The sequence below is a fragment of the Onychostoma macrolepis genome, chromosome 16, assembly GCF_012432095.1.
Source record: "Onychostoma macrolepis isolate SWU-2019 chromosome 16, ASM1243209v1, whole genome shotgun sequence".
Taxonomy (NCBI): Eukaryota; Metazoa; Chordata; class Actinopteri; order Cypriniformes; family Cyprinidae; genus Onychostoma; species Onychostoma macrolepis.
The window spans coordinates 11,735,621-11,757,286 of record NC_081170.1 but is presented as its reverse complement, the minus strand read 5'-3'; the positions used below and the strand labels follow the sequence as shown (position 1 = coordinate 11,757,286).

Sequence of the window (21,666 nt, the reverse complement as noted above, 5' to 3'; positions counted from 1 at the left end):
TGCAGTTTGTTCCCACTATCATTTAAATCAGTGCCACAGGTTAAAACGAGGTAATGAATTAGTACAACATGGACACAAATTAAATTGTGGGAGCTAATTAATTTGTGGCCAAGATAGCCATTTTTTCTTCTTCAAGTCATGAGTGGAGCACCATAGACACGTTTTTGCTGCATTGTGTAATATAATTAATTTTCCATAAATTTATGTATTTTTATACAACATACATGCATATATATATATATATATATATATATATATATATATATATATATATATATATATATATATATATATATATATATATATATATATATTTTATATTATATATATATATTATTATATATATACAATTTTTATTTATACATGCATACACACACACACACACACACACATATATAGTTTTAAATATAAGCCACACTCATTTTTTATTTATACAAAACCAGAATAAAAATAAATAAAAAAAAGATCTGACATCTAATTTAAATGAATGAAATAAAATGACAATAAACAAAAATTATTTTATCATTTACTTTAATGGTGTATCAAAGCTGTTTACATAGGTTTCTTGAATGAGAGATATTTAACAGATTGTCCAAGTTGCTTATTTCCACACAATCAAAGTAGGAGCACAAAAGAAGGTCAAAAGGCTTTGGAATAACATAAGCTTAAATTTATAAAATCACAGGATTTTCATTTTAGGGGAATTATGTCATTATTTCAAGGTACATAATTATGCCTTGAATTGACTTGAGAAGCAAAACTGCTAAGATGTTTAGATATCTTTACTGAAAAAGACCCCCCCCCAAAAAAAAGAAGATTAAGGAAATGTTTTTGCAGTGCACACACATTCTGTCTTGTGTAATGTTACTCAGACACCACACACTCAAAAAATGCAGTGACATTAAACTTAAACGCACCGTTAACAAAAACAGTGAAATACTCACTCTGAAAGCTGATCTCCTTATGTCTAGTAATTCCAGTTAGCGTTCATTTTCCAAACAGAACAGAGCGTACGGTCGGATAGACGGGAGGTAGTGCCGTCCATTACCTGAGGAGTTCTGCCACCTCACACTGCTAAAGCATGAATGAAAGCCACCAAACGACACAGAGGATATGAATGTTTGTGTTTGAGTGGGTGTACTTCTGTGAAGTGAGTGAGGGGGAGGAGGGTGAGGAGGGGAGAAAGACAGAGAGAGATGGGAGGGGGAGAGTAAGAGCGAGAAAGACAAGGAGTAAGAAAGCGAGTGGGTGTGAGAGAGACATGGAGACACATGGCGGGAACGAGGTGGCGGAAAAGGGTGTGTGAATGAACACAGTTACAGTGATTGAATAACAGGCTTCTCCTCCATGCACAAGAACAAGGAGTGTTATTGCTGTGATGACCAACTGACTAAGCCAGAATGCAGAATTGGTTATGTAGCTTATTACAGGGCCGTGATCATCATAGACATTGAGGGAGACATTTACACTTTGACATGAATCAGAAATTAAATCACTAGAATGTTAACTTATAGCAATTCATTTTCTTTTCATTATTTTTCTAAATTTTTAAAAACAAAAATTAAATGTATTTTTAAAAATATAATTTCTAAATATAGTTTTTTTTTTTGTCTCTTGCTCAAGACTGCATTTGATTAAAAATACAGATGCAATATCGTGAATTATTAAAATTCAAATTATGTTTTCTACTTTAATATAATTAAAAATTAATTTGTAATTTAAATTAAGCAGTCATTACTCCAGTCTTCAATGTCACATGATTCTTCAGAAATCTGACTAATATGCAGATTTGGTGCTTAAGAAATATTTATGATGATCAATGCTGAAAACAGTTGTGCTGCTTTATTTTTGTGGAATTTTTTTTGATGCACAGAAAGTTCAAAAGAACAGTTGACTTTAAACAGAAATCGTTGGTAACGTTATTAATGTCTTTGCGGTCACTTTTGACTGATTTAATGCAACCTTAAATTAACAGAATTTAATTTATTTAAAAAAAAATGGTGTCTGTACTATTAGAAATGATTTTTAATAAAATACGTTGTAAATTGTTTTGTCTCAGTACATATGAATCAGTCTACTGAGAATTACAGAAGAACATCATGAGGAGATCATATGATGTCATTACACAAATGGGAATTTGTAATCTTATGGTTAGTGAATTACCACCATGTCAACTCAGTTTGGCCTATTTAACTTCCACAATTTAGAAAACACAGCTCCATATTTGGATGATTACATCATGATGAGCTAGTCCACTGGTTGGGTGGAGCTCTCTCAACTTTGGAAGCACATGAGACTACTGTATGTGTGAACGTGCACAAGTAATCATCTGCCACACAATCTAAAGAATAAGAACTGATTAGGAGTCAGAAAAGATGCTCTAAACCAGGGATGGGCAACTTCGTTCCTGGAGGGCCAGTGTCCTGCAGAGTTTAGCTCCAACCCCAAATCAAACACACCTGCCTGTAACTTTCTATTGATCTTGAAGACATTGATTAGCGTCTTCAGGTGTGTTTGATTAGGGTTGGACCTAAACTCTGCAGGACACCGGCCCTCCAGGACCGAAGTTGCCCATCCCTGCTCTAAACCTTTGTTTAGTAGCTCCTAGATAATGAGACTAAGTAGGATTTAGAGAAAAGTTTAATTTGATATACTGTCAAATACTACTGACAGATAACTACCGGCAAGCTCTCAAATATTTATTCTTTCAAAACAAAAAAAACAATCAACTTCTAGTTTCACACACACATATCCACATGTGCACATGCTCGGATTTTTCACAACAGCTCCTGAGCGTGAAAACAGGTCACAGTTATAGGAAATTCCTCCAGGGCTGCGGCTCACAAATGTTCCTGCTTCACAAACAGAGAGCCGTAATGGTGCATTGTGGGCCGATGAATCAACACACTCCAAATGGGGCTTTCCCAGTGAACGAATGACATGAGCACTAAGAATCATGGGAGAATTGAACTGCCTACTCGTGACACCAATGGCACTGAAAACACTCTTTATTAAGGTGGTTTTAATTAACCAGTTTTCCTGATTCGTGATTGCTGATTCATGCCATCACATTCTATTACAAATGACCAACTAAAACACAGGTAACTTACAGAGGTGAAACAAAATCTAATAAATAAAGCATAATCTACTGCAGGTTTGAAAAGACTGGTCTGACACCCCACACCCGCTCCGACCGTCTCACAGCACAGCCATCCACACCCTCCCCCTCCCTCCCCCTACTGTTTCTCAGCCTGTACTCAAGATCTGTGAAGATGTATGCAAAGTCTTCAGAAAGCAGAAGATAAGGAAAGCCAAAGGCCCAGACGGTGTCTCTCCAGCCTGCCTCAAAGCCTGTGCTGTCCAGCTATCATCCATCTTCACATTGATCTTCAACAGATCACTAGAGCTGTGTGAAGTCCCCTCCTGCTTCAAATGTTCCACCATCATCCCTGTACCCAAGAAACCAAAAATCACAGGACTTAATGACTACAGACCTGTTGCTTTAACATCTGTGGTCATGAAGTCATTTGAGAGACTGGTGTTGGCCCACCTGAAGGACATTACTGGACCCTTGCTGGACCCCCTACAGTTTGCTTACCGAGCAAACAGATCTGTGGATGATGCAGTTAATATGGGACTGCACTACATCCTGCAACATCTGGACAAACCAGGGACTTATGCAAGGATCTTGTTTGTGGACTTCAGCTCCGCTTTCAACACCATCATCCCGGACACCCTTCAGAACAAACTGACACAGCTCTCTGTACCCACCTCCATCTGTCAGTGGATTACCAGCTTCCTGACAGACAGGCAGCAGCTAGTGAGGCTGGGAAAACTCACATCCAACACCCGCACCATCAGCACTGGAGCTCCTCAGGGCTGCGTTCTCTCCCCACTACTCTTCTCCCTCTACACAAATGACTGCACCTCTAAAGACCCCACTGTCAAACTCCTGAAGTTTGCAGACGACACCACAGTCATCGGCCTCATCCACGACGGCGACGAGTCTGCTTACAGACAAGAGGTTGAGCAGCTGGCTGTCTGGTGCAGTCACAACAACCTGGAGCTAAACACGCTCAAAACTGTGGAGATGATAGTGGACTTCAGGAGAAACCCCCCTCCTCTCCCCCCACTCACCATCATGAACAGCACTGTGGTTGCAGTGGAGTCATTCAGGTTCCTGGGCACAACCATCTCTCAGGACCTGAAGTGGGACAATCACATTGACTCCATCGTGAAAAAGGCCCAGCAGAGGTTGTACTTCCTTCGTCAGCTGAAAAAGTTCAACCTGCCACAGGAGCTGCTGAAACAGTTTTATTCAGCTGTTATTGAGTCGGTTCTGTGCTCCTCTATAACTCTCTGGTTTGGGTCAGTCAGCAAATCAGATTTAAGAAGACTTCAACGGACTGTTAGGACAGAAGAAAAGATCATTGGTGTGCACCTGCCCAGCCTTCAGGACTTGTACAACTCCAGAGTGAAGAAACGGGCAGGTAACATCATCAAAGACCCCTCTCACCCCGGACACAACCTGTTTGCACTTCTCCCTTCAGCTAGACGCTACAAATCTCTGTGCACTAGAACATCTAGGCATAAAAACTGTTTCCCCCCCCCATGCCATCTCCAGCTTAAATAGCTAACACATGGATCATTACCTGTGTTCTGTAATTTCATTCTCCATCTTTAATTATTGCCTCTTTCTCAAGTATTATGTAAATACATATACATATGTTTATTTATACAGCTGTATATAAAGTAAATAGTGCACAAATCTGTACATAAATCTACTGTTCCAGATTCATACACATTTATTATTATTATTATTATTCTCTATTGTTAAGTCTTACTATTTAAATGTTTTTTTCTGTTCTCATGTCAGATGTGTATGCATGCATGCATGTCAGATATGCATGTATGCATGTCAGATATGCATGCATGTATGCATGTATGCATGTCAGATATGTATGCATGTATGCATGCATGCATGTATGTCAGATGTGTATGTATGCATGTCAGATGTGTATGTATGCATGTCAGATGTGTATGTATGCATGTCAGATATGTATGTATGTATGCATGTCAGATATGCATGTATGTATGCATGTCAGATATGCATGTATGTATGCATGTCAGATATGCATGCATGTATCAGGAGCACCTTTAAAAAAAAAAAAAAAAAAAAAAAAAAATTCCTCGTGTGTTTGCGCACACCTGGCGAATAAAGATAATTCTGATTCTGATGAAAATGAGAAGCTTTGACTTGTTGATATCACCCTTTGTTTTCTACAGAAAATGACAAATTTCTGGATTAATAAACCAACTAAAAATAGCAAAAATTGTGGACTAAGTGCAAATAGTCTGCCTTGTTGGCAGAGGCTGTTTACACTAACTTTGCCCACCAATGTGTGATTGGGCTATTCAACACTACAAACTACACTAGTTTAAAAACAGATACAGTTGTGTAGATGGTAAAGCGCATGGTGTTATCTTTTTGAAGTGATCGACCCGGGTTTGAATCTGCCTTTTGCCAAAAAATTTTGACTTAGAAAAGTTGAAAATAAAGTATCAGGTAGGGTTAGGGTAGATGTAGGGAGGGCTTATAATTGTCCCAAAACGGTGGCATCCATTTAATAATTTGATTTAAAATTATAATTTACACTCAATACGTTATTATTGCACGCTGTTTTATAATGTACAACAATACTGAGGTGCAGATAATTGCCACTATTTGCAATAAGTAGTATAAATAGCAGAAAATCCTACTATTTTAAATATGCAGTCTGTAACTTTTTGTTCTCTAGCGGTTAATAAACAGAACTGTGTGCATCTTGAGGAAGAACATTGTAGCGGGAGCTACTTCTCTCCGTTTGTGTCTATGAAGAATCACGCAGGTACTGGGCTACTCCGCAGCAGTACCTACCCGAACCAGTATAAAATAGTCAGAATAAAAACACTTATTATAGGTGTACCGCAGTGATTCAGGACAAGCCAAAAACACGGTTTGGAAAATGGGTTCATGGTGTACTCACTTATATAAATTTTCAAAATTTTGAACACAAAAATAAAAAAAGTTATGGACTGCAACTTTAACAGTGTAAATAGAATCTATAGCTATTTGCACAGTGTAAATACCATATCGCTAAGAAAATACTGCTATTTTCACTTAGTGCAAATAGCCTCTATTGCTATAGTGCAAACAGCAGCTGCCATATTTAAAATGCAGGGGCAAAGTTTGTTGAATGTGTAGCTAATATGAAGTGTTTTTAATAAAATAAAGTAAAGTCAAATAAAACAATATAAAATAAAAACAAAAATGTCAAATATTTCTTACATAGAAGCATTTGACAAATACATTACATATTTGTGTCCCTGGACCACAAAAATATTCATAAGGGTCAAGTTTGTGAAATTGAGATTTACATAAATGAATAAATAAGCTTTCCATTTATGTATAGTTTGTTAGAATAGGACAATATTTGGTAGAGATTCAACTATTTGAATGGTTGTAAAAAATCTAAATATTGAGAAAATCGCCTTTGAAGCTGTCCAAATGAAGTCCTTAGCAATGCATATTACTAATCAAAAATTAAGTTTTGATATATTTACGGTAGGAAACTTACTAAATATCTTCATGGAACACGATCTTTACATTAGATTTTTACCATAAAAGAAAAATCACTAATTTCGACCCATACAATGTATTGTTGGCTATTGCTACAAATATACCTGGTTTTGTGGTCCAGGGTCACATATACATAAAATGCTGCCATAAAAGGTCAAATTTGTTTAAGGAGACATAAATTTTGCCATTAGAAATGTTAAAATAAAATAAATAATAAAAAAGTAAAATAAAATAAAATTCAAGAGTCATACTTTATGGAAATTTCATGGACATAAATACATCATAATACAGTAATATGGTCCCTGGAACTGGTTTTCAGGAACATTATTAGCCCCAAAGATAAAAGTCAATTTCTTTCCACACATTTTTACAGTTTGGTTTTTCAACCTAATTTCTTACAATTTTAATCCACCTCCCCTCCCCCCCATTTCTTTCTTTCTTTCTCTTTCTCTCTCTGTCTGTTTTATCAATTATCCCAAATGATTGTGTGACCTTCAGCGTCATGTGGAGCAGGGCAGTGTGCCGGCCCTGGGGCCGTGCGTGTATTGTGTCTGTCTGAATGTGATCTTTGTGGCGATGGTCAGCCTATTTAAAGGAGGGGGGTCTGTGGCCAGGCATTGCCCATACTGTAGCCCTCTGGGAGGGGAACTCACATTTCCGTCACTCTTTGTCTTCTGTTTTTCCAAGAAGAGATGGGACAACAGAGGCTCTGTAAATCTGATCAACAGGCCGAGTGCTGTACAACAATGGCATGACGGATTGTCTTGTTAGAGCGAGATCTCCATTGCCACAGCATACGAAGAGAGCTGGGCCGGTGTCCTTGGACCTTGCTAGACAATATAAGATAGGATATGAAATAAAATAAACTGCACTGAATTAGAACATAATCCAGATTACCAATGCCAGACCGAAAAGAAAATAACTCTTGAAATACCTTGATATCATAAAAGCTACTGAGATTACATAATAAAAGAAGGTTTAGAGTTGGTGTCATTTCTACAAACTGGAACATCTCCAGGAAACGGTTCCAGCCTGAGGCTCCTCTCCGCTCAGGCATTTGTACAAGCATGACGGAGTGCGTAAGGACCACTACCTTACCAGGTGTGTTTATACCAACTTGTACATCAAGAATTCAGGGGAGTGGCATTGTGACACAAAGATTCCACATAAAAGTTCCTACAAATTTCATCCAGACTATTGTGGCACAAAGCTCAAGTTAAACTTTTCAGATTGGTCTCGAGGAAGCACGTTTGGTCATTTTACACCTGGTCATCCTGCCCTTGCCTAACCCAAAGTATGAGCAATAGCAATTACTTAGCAAGCACTACTACTAAGAATGAGCTTTTTGTGGCTGCTGAAAGTCAGGTATTGCATTTCCTCCAGGTGGAATGACACGCATTAAGAAGCTTGCCATTAGTCTGTACCTCCAGGGTGACATCTCCACATGACTCCTGTTTGTTATTCTCATTTAGGCTCTTATGCAACTAATGTGTCTTCAGTTCTGTCAAATTCAGCTGCAGGCACTAAAGCAACAGTTTAAACAGGTGGGGTCCTGAAAATTTAAGGAAGTCATTTATAGATTGCGGACATCATTCTCAGTTTTAACTAAACATAGGGCCCTATGATTTTTGTGATGTGGAAAACGTGGACGGAATTGCAGGATCCAGTCATAAAAATGAAGTTTACTGTATAATTGTATAATATTCGGAATGTCATGGAATTTGCCAAATTTGAATGGATACATCAAAAGTAGGTCAGTACACTTAACACAAAATGTGATATAGACGTCTGTGAACATTAAGCCACAAAGATACTTCACTTCATGAGCATTTTACCATTTCTTTTGAGTACAAATATCATCATATCATATACAAACAGAAACCTAAAAGGTGTTCAAGGCAACCCGTCAAAATAAACGTTTGGTTTAAATTGAAGAAACCGTGAAAGAAATAGTAATTAATGTAATGATAGTACTACTAACTGCTAATAAAATTATTATTAAAACATTATCTTTACACGAATATTTACCAGAAAAATTATTTACCAGAATATATTTAGCAGAAAAAAAAAAAAGAATTAAATACAGACAGTATTTCTGGATTGTTAAAAAACAAAAATCAATTAATTAGATATGCTTTTGATTATTAATATTTAAAAATGAAGCCATTAAAATGGAATCCAGAAAATTAAAGACAAAAGTAGGTAAAAAAAAAAAAAAAACAATTCCATAGGGCCCTATAAACTGTGCGTGTACAAAAATGTATTTAGCACTCTAAAACAGGACTGCCACTCAAATTCTATCTGCCAAGTGAACATGGTCAACGTGTCAACAATTCGAAAGCTGAAGTCACTCTTTAAAAAGAATTGAATCCATCTTTTATCAATGTCATTAGAAGCACACAGATTTAGAGGGATTTAAAAAGGGATTCTTGGACTGAAAATGCTGGCACTACGGTAAACTTTCCCAGCCTCCTCAGCTAAAGCCTAACTTCTATTAGTGTTCTCCTGCAGTGGGAGTGATGACGGTTTGTTTTTAGAGCGAGAGCGGTATAGGAGGCCTTTGTCTCCTCAACTGTCACCACCCAGCTTTTCTCCAGAGGGGAGATGGTTAAAGGTGGGGGATTGAAAGTCAAAAATAACCGATCCCCAACGATATAACACCCACACATGAAAAAGTGAATAACTCACAGCCAATGACACTCCCTCACACCCCTGATGGGAAACAGAGATAGTAGTTTGGTTTGGAACAAGCATCCACAGTGCCCCTCGTTGTGGCCGTTATGTGGGTAATTCCACACTATTTTCTCTCATAACCTGTCAGGCTTATCTGTTATTAAGGTTGCATGGGTAATGTTGTAACTTCAACATAAGTTATACTTGCTAGACGGGCGATGTGATGCAACGTGTACGTATCAAACTTTACGAGGGACATTTATGTCATTTTGGCCCAATCCTGGACTGTAATTTAAATCAAATTAGTGGTCTTGGATTTGCAGACAGATGAAATGTATTTTTGCACCGCCGCCCACAAAATGAGGACCTATAAAAAGGGAAAAGGTAAAAATGGATCTGCTTGTGAAAATATTTGCACAGAGATTTCAAATGTCAGACTAAATAGACAACAGGGTTTTGGGGTTCAAGAAAAGAACAAAATCAACAAACTAGCAATTCCTCAATTTATTGGGGGTTATAGACACTTGGTAAATGCTTTTTATCCGCAGTGATGGTGGGGCAAGACTCTGATTTCTTGAAGTCTTCAGATCACCCCTACTTAGAACTAAGCTTGCAACTTTAGTAGCTCTACTATAGTATAGCTGCTTTTGTAGCTCAACTGACTAGAACTAGAAAATCATTTCCCATGAACGTTTGGATGAGTCACTTTGGATTAAAGAATGGGCCAAATGCATTCATGCAAACAGACCAGGGCCGTCCTTTGGGCAGTGCAACTGGTGCGGTTGCACCGGGCTAGTGTTGTCAAAAGACCCGGTACTTTGGTACCAAGTCGGTACTAAAAAAATGAAAACGTCACGGTACCAGGTTTTTTTAAGTACCGGTGGTACAGAGTACCCGGTCGACCCGGTTCTTGACGCGTACGGACCTATGATTTCCGCGATGCAGAAAATGCGGACGGAATCTCGGAATCCAGTTATAAAAACGGAGTTTACAGTTTAGCACGGAATGTCACGGAATTTGTCAAAGTTTGGATGAATTAATCAAAAGTAGGTCGTCACACTTTAATCAAATCGCGACATGGACTAGTATCTGTAAATATTAAGCCGCAAAAGTCGATTCAGATATGAATCCCGCATGTTCTGCGAGTCTCTGTGTGAATGAATGAATGGCAGACGCGCGCGGTTTTTTTTGTTTTTTTTTTTTTTTTTACACTGAAGCGCGCGACGCAGTGTTGCCAAGCCCCTCCCTCAGAAAATCTCTAGAACCACCCTCAAAAGTCTCAATTTTTCAAAAAAAGTCGCGAAATACAAACTTATTTCAGTCAACACACTCTATTACTACAAAGTAAGTGCAAAATACTGCATCCCAGCACACATGACACGATGATGCACTGCGTCTCTCAGTATCTGGTTGACATGACTGTGCATGAATTGTGGTATAACTTTTGTGTCTGTGGTTAAAACAAGATGTTCATGCAGTAGTTGGTGCCCTGATGTAATCATATTTTTTCTCCACCATCTTGATGCTTATAATGAAATGGTGGTGTGTGTCATCATGTCTGAATGGCAGATGTACTGCCGTGTTCACTGCGCAGACTCATTAGGCGCGTTCGACTTTAAGCGGCGCTGCGCAGAATGGTCAGTGTATGACATCAAAGTACCGCGAACACGCCTAATGGCATGATTGAGAGCAAACGTGAGGGGGAAAAAAAAATCTCCAAAAAAAGTCGCTATTTTTATTTAAATATAGCTAAAATAGCTCCTTGTCGCAAAACATCAATACAAGTCGCAGCAACAATAAAAAAGTAGCTAAATTTGACGACAAAATCCCCAAATTGGCAACACTGCTCGCGGTGATTTCATCATCTGCCGTCTCAATGAGGACATAAATACATAAACAACATCTACAGAACTGCTCTGAGAGTCCCTTCACGAGTATTCTACCATTCCATTTGAGTAAAACCAGCTTCATATCATATAGCTACACACAGAAATTTAAAGGTATTCACGGCAACCCGTCAAAATAAAAGTTTATCTTAAAGACATTGTGCCAAAAATATATTACTATTATTTAGTAGAATGTATGTGATACTATTACTACTGTTGATAAAAAAATATATATATTTTTAAAGAAATAATCACACAATATTTCTTCCATATTTTAATTTTAATAGTAAATCCCCTTTATTTACCCCAAAAATAAAATGTTTAAATTTCATTAATTAAAAGACAAATTAAATTTGGGTGAAACTTTACTGTTTACTGTTTTTCATACTTTGATTACTTGCGGAAAAACTTGAAACACAATTTAAATAAGTATGAAGAATGGCATTGATTTTTGTCAATTTTATTTTTGTTTGACTATTATTAAAAATAGTGTGTTTTTAATTAGCATGTGGTACCGAAATTGGTACCGAGAACCGTGGATTTTCACTGGTATCGGTACCGAATACTGAAATTTTGGTACCGTGACAACACTACACCGGGCCCTGCGTTGTGAGGGCCCACAGGGTCTGGCATACGCGCACACACACACACATACATATGGATATCCTCCCACCCTACTGGCCTAATGTGAATGAGATCCTGATGGACTGCTGCATGCAAGTCCTTTTTGTTTTATGATCGATCAGTAAGACTGCTCTTTGGCTTGGATATGTGATGTGATTATGTCTGAACATAGTAATCCTGATTCTGTGTATAGTCCGCGTCGCACGAGAGCGCCAATATCCCTCAGAATTCTCTTCACCGAGCCACAGTATACAGAAAGGCAGCCAAGATTCCCCCAAAGTCATGGGCTCAATGCCAAATTCAAAATACACATAAATCTAGACTGTTCAAACTCAGGTGGCACAACTCAATGCTGCGGCTTGAAGCTTTCAGCAGAAGCATGAGTAGGAGTGAAGCTCTCCGGTGTTATGCGTTGTGTAATACAGCACTTGTACATCCTCCCCTATCATTTACATTACACTTATGCCTTTAGCAGACACTTCAGTGCATTCAAGATACATGTTATTGGTATGCGTGTCCCCTGGGAATTGGACACATGACCCCGGTGTTACTAGCACTACGCTCTACCAGTTCAGCTACAGGAACTACTGTTGGCATCTTTGGGTTACGTTATAGAGGTTTTGCTTGTATTGCCATTATGAGGGACAAGAAAAAGCGCTCTCTGTGAAAAACCAAAAAATACTGGAGAGGACGGGAGAAAACAATGTTCAGAAAACAACCAAAGAACTGGGACGTCTGTGAAAGTAGAGGGGCAAAATGAGACATTCTGACAGAAATTTCCAGCTGTCATGGCAACAATCAGAATCTCAAGTTACTTAGCGGAAGAAAAATTAAAGGGAGCAACAAAGCCGAGAGAGAGAAATAAGCATGACATGTCATGGGAAGAGAACACGAGTGATAAAAATAGAAGGAGGAAGTCACACTTTTAGAAGCCGCCTACTCATTTCGAAGCCGACAAGTTTCACTCGTCACTGCGTGGGTGACAAGGCTCAAAGCACAGGGAAACCACAACACACACTCTTCTATACACTCCCCAGCAACAACTTGAACTTGCTGAGACATGACCGACAAGACCAGGAAGTGGTCACTGAGGCAGGAAGTGACACTGATGAAAGAGAGGGCATGAAGTCTGAAAGAACAAAACTGGTTCCACTTACGCTAGGTTACTAATTAGGACATCTGAAGCGGCCCGCATCAACCAGCAACTGATTTTTTAATTGTGTAGATATTAGCCCCTTTCAAATGTGTCAGAAAATCTGCTCTTTTTCAAAGACATCAACCTGACCATGATCCAAGGGGGAATTTGTCAGTGTAAAAACAACGGAAGCATCATAAAATAAGCAAGGCTGATTTCTAACCTGGCACAAGAACAGAGCTTCTTCAACCATGTGTGAAAAAAAAAACAAACATAGACAAGGTCACGAAAGACAAACTCACTTTTTTGACAGCAACAAACACATTCGTGACAACAAACATATTAAAACTCCATCATTTGCATGCATTGGCTCCGATGTATCAAGTGCAACAGACTGAGTCCAGCATTAATGTGAGAGTACATCACACAAACAAAACACAAAAAAAAATCTAAATTGGTCAAAGACCAACGGCTGGGACAGCATCCCTCTTGAAAAAAACATAAAAATTACACCTCTGCACCTTATCTACCCCTACTGCATGCATAGTTCCCTAAAAATACTAATATGCACCCTTTATGGGTAGAGAAAAGGTACAAAAGAATCCCTTTAATGGTACTATCCCAGTGACAAGCTAAAGGTGCTGACAGAGCATCAACCATTCAACTTTTAGAGTTAGTGTTCAGCTTAGAGCTGAGATTAGGGGTTGAACATTATTATTATCTGGTTAACCGACACGAGTTTATCTCTCTAATTATATTTATAGTGGCTGATCGAAATAGCATCAGCTGATTTAATATCTAAAGCATTAGACAAATACATTATAATAACAACTATACTGTATACACCACTGTTCAAACATTTTGGGTCAGTAAGATTATTTTATTTTTAAAGAAAATTAATACTTTATGATAAATTATTTAAATGCTAAATTATTTAAATGCTAAATTATTTAACAAGGATTATAGTAAAACGTTTTTTTTAATTTATTTATTTTTTTAAATAAATGTTCTTTTGAGCTTTCTATTCATTCTTGAGCACCAAATAAGCATATTAGAATTATTTCTAAAGAATCATTTGGCACTGTAATGATAACAAGACTGTGATAATGTCTGCTAAAAATTTATACATTTTTAATAAATTACATTTAAAAATATATTCAAATAGAAAACAGTTATTGTAAATTCCAGAAATATTACACCAGTTTTACTGTTTTCCCAGTAATAAAAAAAAATACAGACTTGATGGAAGGACTTTGTTTGAAAACAAAAAAAAAATACTTTGCAGACCCAAACTTTTGAACAGTAGTGTATGTAATACAAATCAATGAGGAAAAAAAAAAAAAAAAAAAGGAAATTAAAAATATTTGCACTAAAAAATAAATAAAATTTGAATGCACAAAATGTTAATTTACTATTAAGACTGCCAGTAGATTTGTAAATGACAATGTGGTCACATCAGTGGTCACTGACCAATACCTAAACCCTCAAAAGGACATTAATATGCATGGTTGTAAATTTAATATACGTATATTGGGCTAATGATACAATCATTTCCCTGTAATACCCCCGCTGAGACGTAATTATACCACATACGAGCGTTAGCATTGGGTTATACAGTAGCACTGATGGAGACAGACATTTAATGAAACAGGCATTTAACTCAATCACATACTTTTCTCTATTTGCCTATTCTGTGCTTAAAGACTTTGTTTATCTTTCTAAATGTATGCCCAAAGGGTAAATACAGTGGACTACATAAGATTACCAGTGCCGTTCAAGCATTTTTCAGCCAATCAGAGTGCACGTGACATAATCGTTCTCTGTTATTCATATGTGCAGTGGGGTCGCATGCAGCCTGCTGCAATAATCTAGTAGTTGTCATTTTAGAAATTCAAGTCACTTTCAGCTTTCATAGAAGAATGAATCTATTTTATTTCGCCTGCACAGCTGTTTGCACCGCTCATATCATGCACAGCATATTTCCCGTAAGGCTCTCATTCCTAAAGGACCATCTCTGTGTTTGCGTTTATCAAACACACAAACTTAGCTTGCAAGGTAGCAGATATCTTCTCATCAAGTTCTCCTAATCAGCAGACATCTACAGTTGTGCACCATCTGCTCTCCATCTCTCGTCGAGCTCTGAGCTAAAGACACTGTAAATCACACATGACAGTAATATTAGGGACAGTTCAGCCAGTCGCACATTAAATTACAGTTGGCAGCCATCAGTGCAGTGCAGCTCCAGTGCAAAAATCACCACAGTTTAGGCTTCGCAAATAAACTGCACATTCACGCCCAACAAATGACTGCCTGAAAGAAAAAGAAAAGCAAAAGCCTCAGACATAAACAAGCTAAATGGAGAAGAAAGAAAAAAAAAAAAAAAAAAAAAAACCTAATCTGCCCATTGGAAACACTTAATTAGCTTTCAATAAGGGCACAATGGTTGGAAGTCAGTGACTTGGTGGTAGTTTCTCTTGTACAAACGGCCTGAACAAAATGAGGCTTAATTCGCAGTTAGCTGTCGTTCAGAGACACATTAAGCCAGGGTAGGTTACTTTACGTTCTGTGGTTTATGTTCCTGGATGAGAGCCGTCCCGAGGACTCTCCCCTGACACCGGCGTCTATTTCTATCCTCTCTCGCTTAAGTCTCCTGGCTCGCTATTAGAGCTCACAGAGGAACAGGGGTTTGACTGTGCCTGATCTCCACTGCAGGCCTCCGTGGTGAGTGTACAACTGGCGTACGAACACACACATGCAGACAAATATCATTTAAAAAGATATTTCTCAAGTAGGGGTCTGAAAAGCACCCCAGGGTTTAAATGTCAAACTCATTCAACACCAGAACCTAATACAGCATTTTGGAGGGAAAACATGATGAACAGACCATTTAAAACTTCTCCTGTAGGCAAATCAATCAATCATTGTGGTAAGTGTGAGCTAATGTTTCATAGTTCAGATTAACTCTAGGTCATTATTCTAAAGAGGTGACAGCGATTTGCAGCGACAAAGCAACTGGAAGTCATTCATTTTAAATCAGAGTAGGAGATTCGAGACTTTGCTCATGCAAAATATGTCTCTGACATATATCTGTAAATATAATTTTTTTCAGTTGAAAATGAATATTTAATTGCGCATGCTCATTTCTGCTCATTTTTTACATTAATTCTACAGTTCAAAATTTTGGGGCTTTGTAATTTTTTAAAAATGTTTTTGAAAGAAAATGCATTTATTCACTTATGTTACTATTTAAAAATACAGTAAAAACAAAAATTATGAACTATTATAATAATAAAAAATAAAATATTAATAACAAATATTAAACAATTTCATAAATAATAAATATTAAACAAAGTTTAATACATTTTAAAGCGTAAATTTATTCCTGTGATGGCAAAACTGAATTTCAACAGGCATTACACTACAATATTTTGATTTGGTGTTCAAGATTTCTTCTTATTAATGATAAACAGTTATGCTGCTTAATATTTTTGTGGAAACTGAAAGGATTTTGAGGACTTTTTTGATTGATAGAAAGTTCAAACAAACAGCAATTATTTGAAATATAAATGTAAGTGTATAAAATGTTAACAATGCAAAGTCACTTTTGATCAATTTAATGCATTATTGCTACATAAAAGTATTAATATAAATTTAAATGAACAGTAGTGTACGACCTTTGCCTTCATCTAAAGCTCAGATAAAGTTATACTTTAAAAACCAATAATAACAGTTAAACGCAATATTTAACTAATCTTAAACTGAATATTAATTCTTGATACTGTACATTATACTGTTGTACTGCCTAAATGTATTTGTAGCATTTAAAATTAATCATTTAAGTTTTTTTAGTGCTTTATTTTATTTAAACCAAACAGCTTAACATGAAAATAACTTGAATATAACAGTAACTTGTTTGAGTGAGCTTTATTTAAAGGTGCAGAGAATGTATACCATTAGCAGTTGAGACATTGAAAGTCATGTTATCAGCAATCTGATGCAGCTGGACATAGCATACGTACAACAATAGTGACTTAGCACCTCCAGCGAGGTGTGAAGACACCTTTACAGAAGTCTGTAGGGACCAAAGCACAGTTAACTGTTGTGTACTACCTGGCAACAAACACACACAAGCTTAAACAGCTATCAAATATCTAAAAAAAACAACGGGGTGGCTAATGGTCATGAGGACGAATTAAAAAGAAGCTGGCGTGATGTGATATGGCAGTGCTAACCCTCTCTGGCATTAGTGAAGGATTCTTCTCAATTACAAACCCAACTGGCCCAGTTTTTCACCATCAACAACGCAGAAGTGTGTCAAGAGGAGCGAGCCAGGCTCGCTGGTGGTCTGGAATCAGGTCAGAATGGACTCCAGAGATGTGGTCACACACACCCAACGAGAAGCAACGTTATCTACCTTATGAGCGAGTGGATTTGTAGTCACACTGCTGCGGCAGAGAGGAAGAGTGGTTGGGGATCCCTTTCACGGGTTGAAGCAGAAACCCTGATATACTGTACAAGCAATGCATTTTGAATGACTGCTGACAGGGCAACTTTAGCCTACATCTCCATACTATGCCACATGTGTCATTGAGAAGCTGAGGGTTGGCTCAAGTAATTGAGGCAGGGGTCACATGACTCTTGTCAGGGGAATTGGCACCACACTCCGGCAGCTGTCATCAACTCATAAAAATCTGTTGAAGGGAAATCTGAACTCGCTTCCACTGTGGCCCGTCGCTCCCAGCAGCTCTCAAACAAAACCCCTAGGATCTCATCTTCCCTCTCACTTTGACTCGGAGCTTGTGGGGAGGAGGGCACATATTAGTGTCTCTGCTTGATGGCTCAGAGCTTCTGCTGTGTATTGATTTTGTTCCCTCTCATTTTTTTTTTGATGTGTCAACCAATACCAACACATGCGGGAAAAGGGGACTACTTCTTGAACACTGGGAACAAATGGGCATAGAGAAGGAATACTGATATTCTGAAAATCTACCTAAGTTTAGCTCAAATAGCTGGTTTAGGTGCTGTTGGTTAATGAAGTTCTACAGGATTCACTTTAAATGCAGCATTTGGTTCCAACTGTACAAGTAAGCGGATCAAAAATAAATAAATAAATGTAAAATTTATAGCAGAATTTAAAACAACTGGTATGAGGGTTTGTGTTTTGTTAAATTAGTGAAGAATTTGAATATAAGTTATCAGCCATAAATTTAAATAATTATTGGCTTATCAGTACTAGGCCAGAATTTAGAATTGTGCATCCAGTTTAAATCAAGAGGATCCTTGAATTAGTCCAAAATAATACAATAGGAAAAAAAAAAAACAAAAAAAAAAAAACACACACCTTAAAAGGTGTGGTCACATTTACTGTTATTCAGCAAATTGTCATGTGTGAAATTCAGTTATTTTAATAGGAATCAATGCATTAAGGAATTCCGTGTGAGGACGAAAGATTTCCCCACAGATTTCACAACCGATCAAGATGCTTGGTTTGAAAGCGATTCTGTGCTCCAAACATCACCTCAGGCAATGGACATTTTTTTGCCTGTGAAATTTCAAAAAGTTCACCAATGTGACCTTTAGTCTGTCTAGACTGATGCAAAACAAAATCTAAATCATACAAAACTTAAAATCAGTCTCATTATATTCCAAAAAATCTGTCTACAGTGGAAGAGGCAACCCAAGTTCAGACGAACATCAATAAATGTATTTTCTATCATTACAGCAAAAGCAGCTCATGAAGGCAGGTTAAAAAGCTACGTTATCTCACCTTTCAATTCAGCACAAAAGTGAATTCACTTCATACGCAGGTAGCCTGCCAAAAACGTTTGTTCACTGCCAAAACTCCATCATCCCTCACCTTTAGGCCAATGACGATGTCATTTAAGAGGACTGGATGAAATTCAAGTAAACCAGAAATGTCAAACAAGGGTAGCAGCAGTGCAATGTCCTAACAATAAACTATCAAGTGATAAACGACATATCGTGTTAATATGAGTGTTTGTTAACCTGACCAGCCACAACTGTCAACAGCGTTGCACATCAAGATGTTTTGACGGATGCTTGATCTCTATTTTTAATGCATCACGCTAGATAACCTCACACACGGTGATGCATCACACCTAGTTAGAAGGAAGACGTGTAACAATTCGAGAGGCAACATCTCCAAATTTAACTTTGAGAGAATGCAGATTTGTATTCAGCAAGGCATACTTATTTTTCATACTGCAGAGACAAGGACAAAGGATAACAGCTGTAGGAGGATGTCAATGTTACGGCACCCCAGAGAGATTGTTCCAGCCGGCCCAAAATGAGTTTAGTTGCAAAAATTAAATGCATTGGGTGCAAGCTTTTTAGATCCTACAACATTCATGTATGATAAAACACCTGAGGTTTATGGTGCAGTCTTTATAGGTCCTTGGGTTGCTGACTTTGGCCTCATGCTGTCAAACAGATTTAATACCCGTCAAGCACTGAGCTCCAATAAAGACGCTTTACAATTTAAAACACTGCCTATTCTGTCTCTGATCTACCCGCTGCTTGAAGAGTAGTGATATGTGTGTGTGTGTGTGTGTAGGAAATGTAGATGAGGAAGGGCTCTGATCCACTGAGCTCACAGCCTGTCTTCATTATACTCTAAATGTGCTGTACAACGACATCCTGCTGTTATGGAGCCAAGAGTGACATAGTCACAGTATTCTGTCTGAACGCTGACATAATGCTTCATTAATCTTTCTTGATGATCCGCGGGCACATCTGAATGATTCTGATGAGGTCTAAATGGTACATGTGGACAAATATCAGTCATTTTAAAGGGATAGTTCACCCCCAAAAAATCTGTTGTCCCAAATCTGTATGTTTTCTTTCTTCTGTGGAACATTTTGAGAAATGTTTTGATATGCGTTCCATTTGGCAGGGTTCCTACGCAGTGTTCACTGCTCCCTACTCTCTGAGCATGGGATATTTGTTCAATTTCAGTTCGCTTGACAAAATGCATTCATTCACAACACCCTGCAGTGTCACCACACAGACAAAACTTGATTTGCACATATCAGAGGAGTTTGAAGTATAATAATAACAACAATACATGTCCGTAAATAAAAGTAATATAAATGACATGATATACACGAGTATTTATATAAATATATTATTATTAAACTAATAAAAATTTTCATTTTTGAAAGTGCTAAACTATATGATAAAAGTATTTTTCTATGTTTAATGTGGAAATAAACATAATTTGGCTATGTGTGTATTTTATCTTATTTAACTATAATCATAATGGTCGCACTGTAACAGCTGCATCTTGCACACATTATACCCACAAACAACCATGTACAAAACACACCTGGGACTAATTAAGGTCAGTGATAATAATGCTGGAACTAAACTGACTTCCTGTTGACTTCCAATGTACAGTATAGACAAAACTACAATGGTAGTCAATGGGAACCAAAACTGTTTGGTTACCAACATTCTTCAAAACATCTTTTTTGTGTGCGTTTAGGTTTCATACATGTTTGGAATAACATAAGGGTGAGTAAATGTCTGATTATTGATTTTCATCTTTGGGTGAACTATACCTTAAGATGATACACAATGACTGGCTAGTATGTTTTCCCTTGTTACCTATGCTGTTCTCAGGGCTCTTCAAATGAAACATGTACATTCCATTCTGATTGGAACTCGCATAAGGTGGCAGAATAGAACGCAACTTTGGCGTTTTATATTTGTTTTGTGTTGTTTTGACTGCACTGACTTTCAAAATCTCTTCACTCTACAGAAGGAAGAAAGTCATACAGGTTTGGAATGACATGAAAGGTGAGTAAATGACGACATAAATTTTCATTTTTGGGTGAACTAGGTATCCCTTTAAAGATGTGTGAAAAGCAAAAATGAGTGCGAACCAAAAATAGCAACTTGGAATGATGCTTTAACCATTTACATTCCTGGAAAACATCAGATGCAACTTCAAAACTGCTTCAAACTTGCTAATGATTGTTATCTTTTGTATAACCCCTGAAAGCTCAGTCATTTTTAACAACATAATATTTTCTGAGAAAAGTGAGAGAACCAATATAGGGAATCTAAACCACAATATCTGATATCCCAGGGCCTTTATCTCTGGATCCCACCCAATGACCTCAGCAGCTCTAAGCAAGAAATGAGGAGACAAAGAAAAGACATTCTCGCTCTCCCTATCTCTCTCTCAAACTCTTCTACTCGTGAATTGCCACAGAATGGGAACGGGCCAAGGCCTTCAACTCCAGCACTGCACTCAGAAATCAATATACAGTGTGTATTGAGTTTGGAGAGCACACAGAGGAAGCAGAGATCAAGACTGTTTTATCGAGCACACCAATCTTGGGTTCCAGCCAGAATCTTTTTATTTCAAGGAACTGATCAACTTCTTTGACTTAAAACCAAACTGCTGTATAATGAGACCAAGGGAAAAAGAAAAGAAAAAAAAAAAAAAATCTGGTCTTCTGTAAGGTTGAATGAAAGCTAAATGTGACCGAATACTTGAATATAATAACATCTGGCCTGTGTTTAAGGTCCTTTGATTGAAATGCCAAACCTTTATTCCAGTAACAAAATTATTCGTTCACAATGCTTCAGATGAAATGTCCACTTTGAGCACAGATTTCCATTTTAATGGCCCTAATATGCTGCTGGTCATATTTGCTGATCTGAAAACCACCATCTCACTATGTCCTACAGGTTAGTTAGCT

General features: G+C 37.5%; 1 protein-coding gene across 3 annotated transcripts in view; it reads right to left on the bottom strand.

Annotated features, from left to right (window-relative positions):
• LOC131521305 (transcription factor HIVEP3) overlaps window positions 1–21,666 on the bottom strand; it is a 74,802-nt gene that overhangs the window by 24,158 nt on the left and 28,978 nt on the right. The window contains exon 1 of one of the 3 annotated variants that reach the window (XM_058745893.1): window positions 945–1,530. The exons of the other annotated variants lie outside the window; for them this stretch is intronic. The gene's annotated coding sequence lies outside the window, so the exon portion shown is untranslated. Of the gene's footprint in view, window positions 1–944; window positions 1,531–21,666 lie in introns of those variants that run through there. 3 annotated transcript variants of the gene reach the window in all.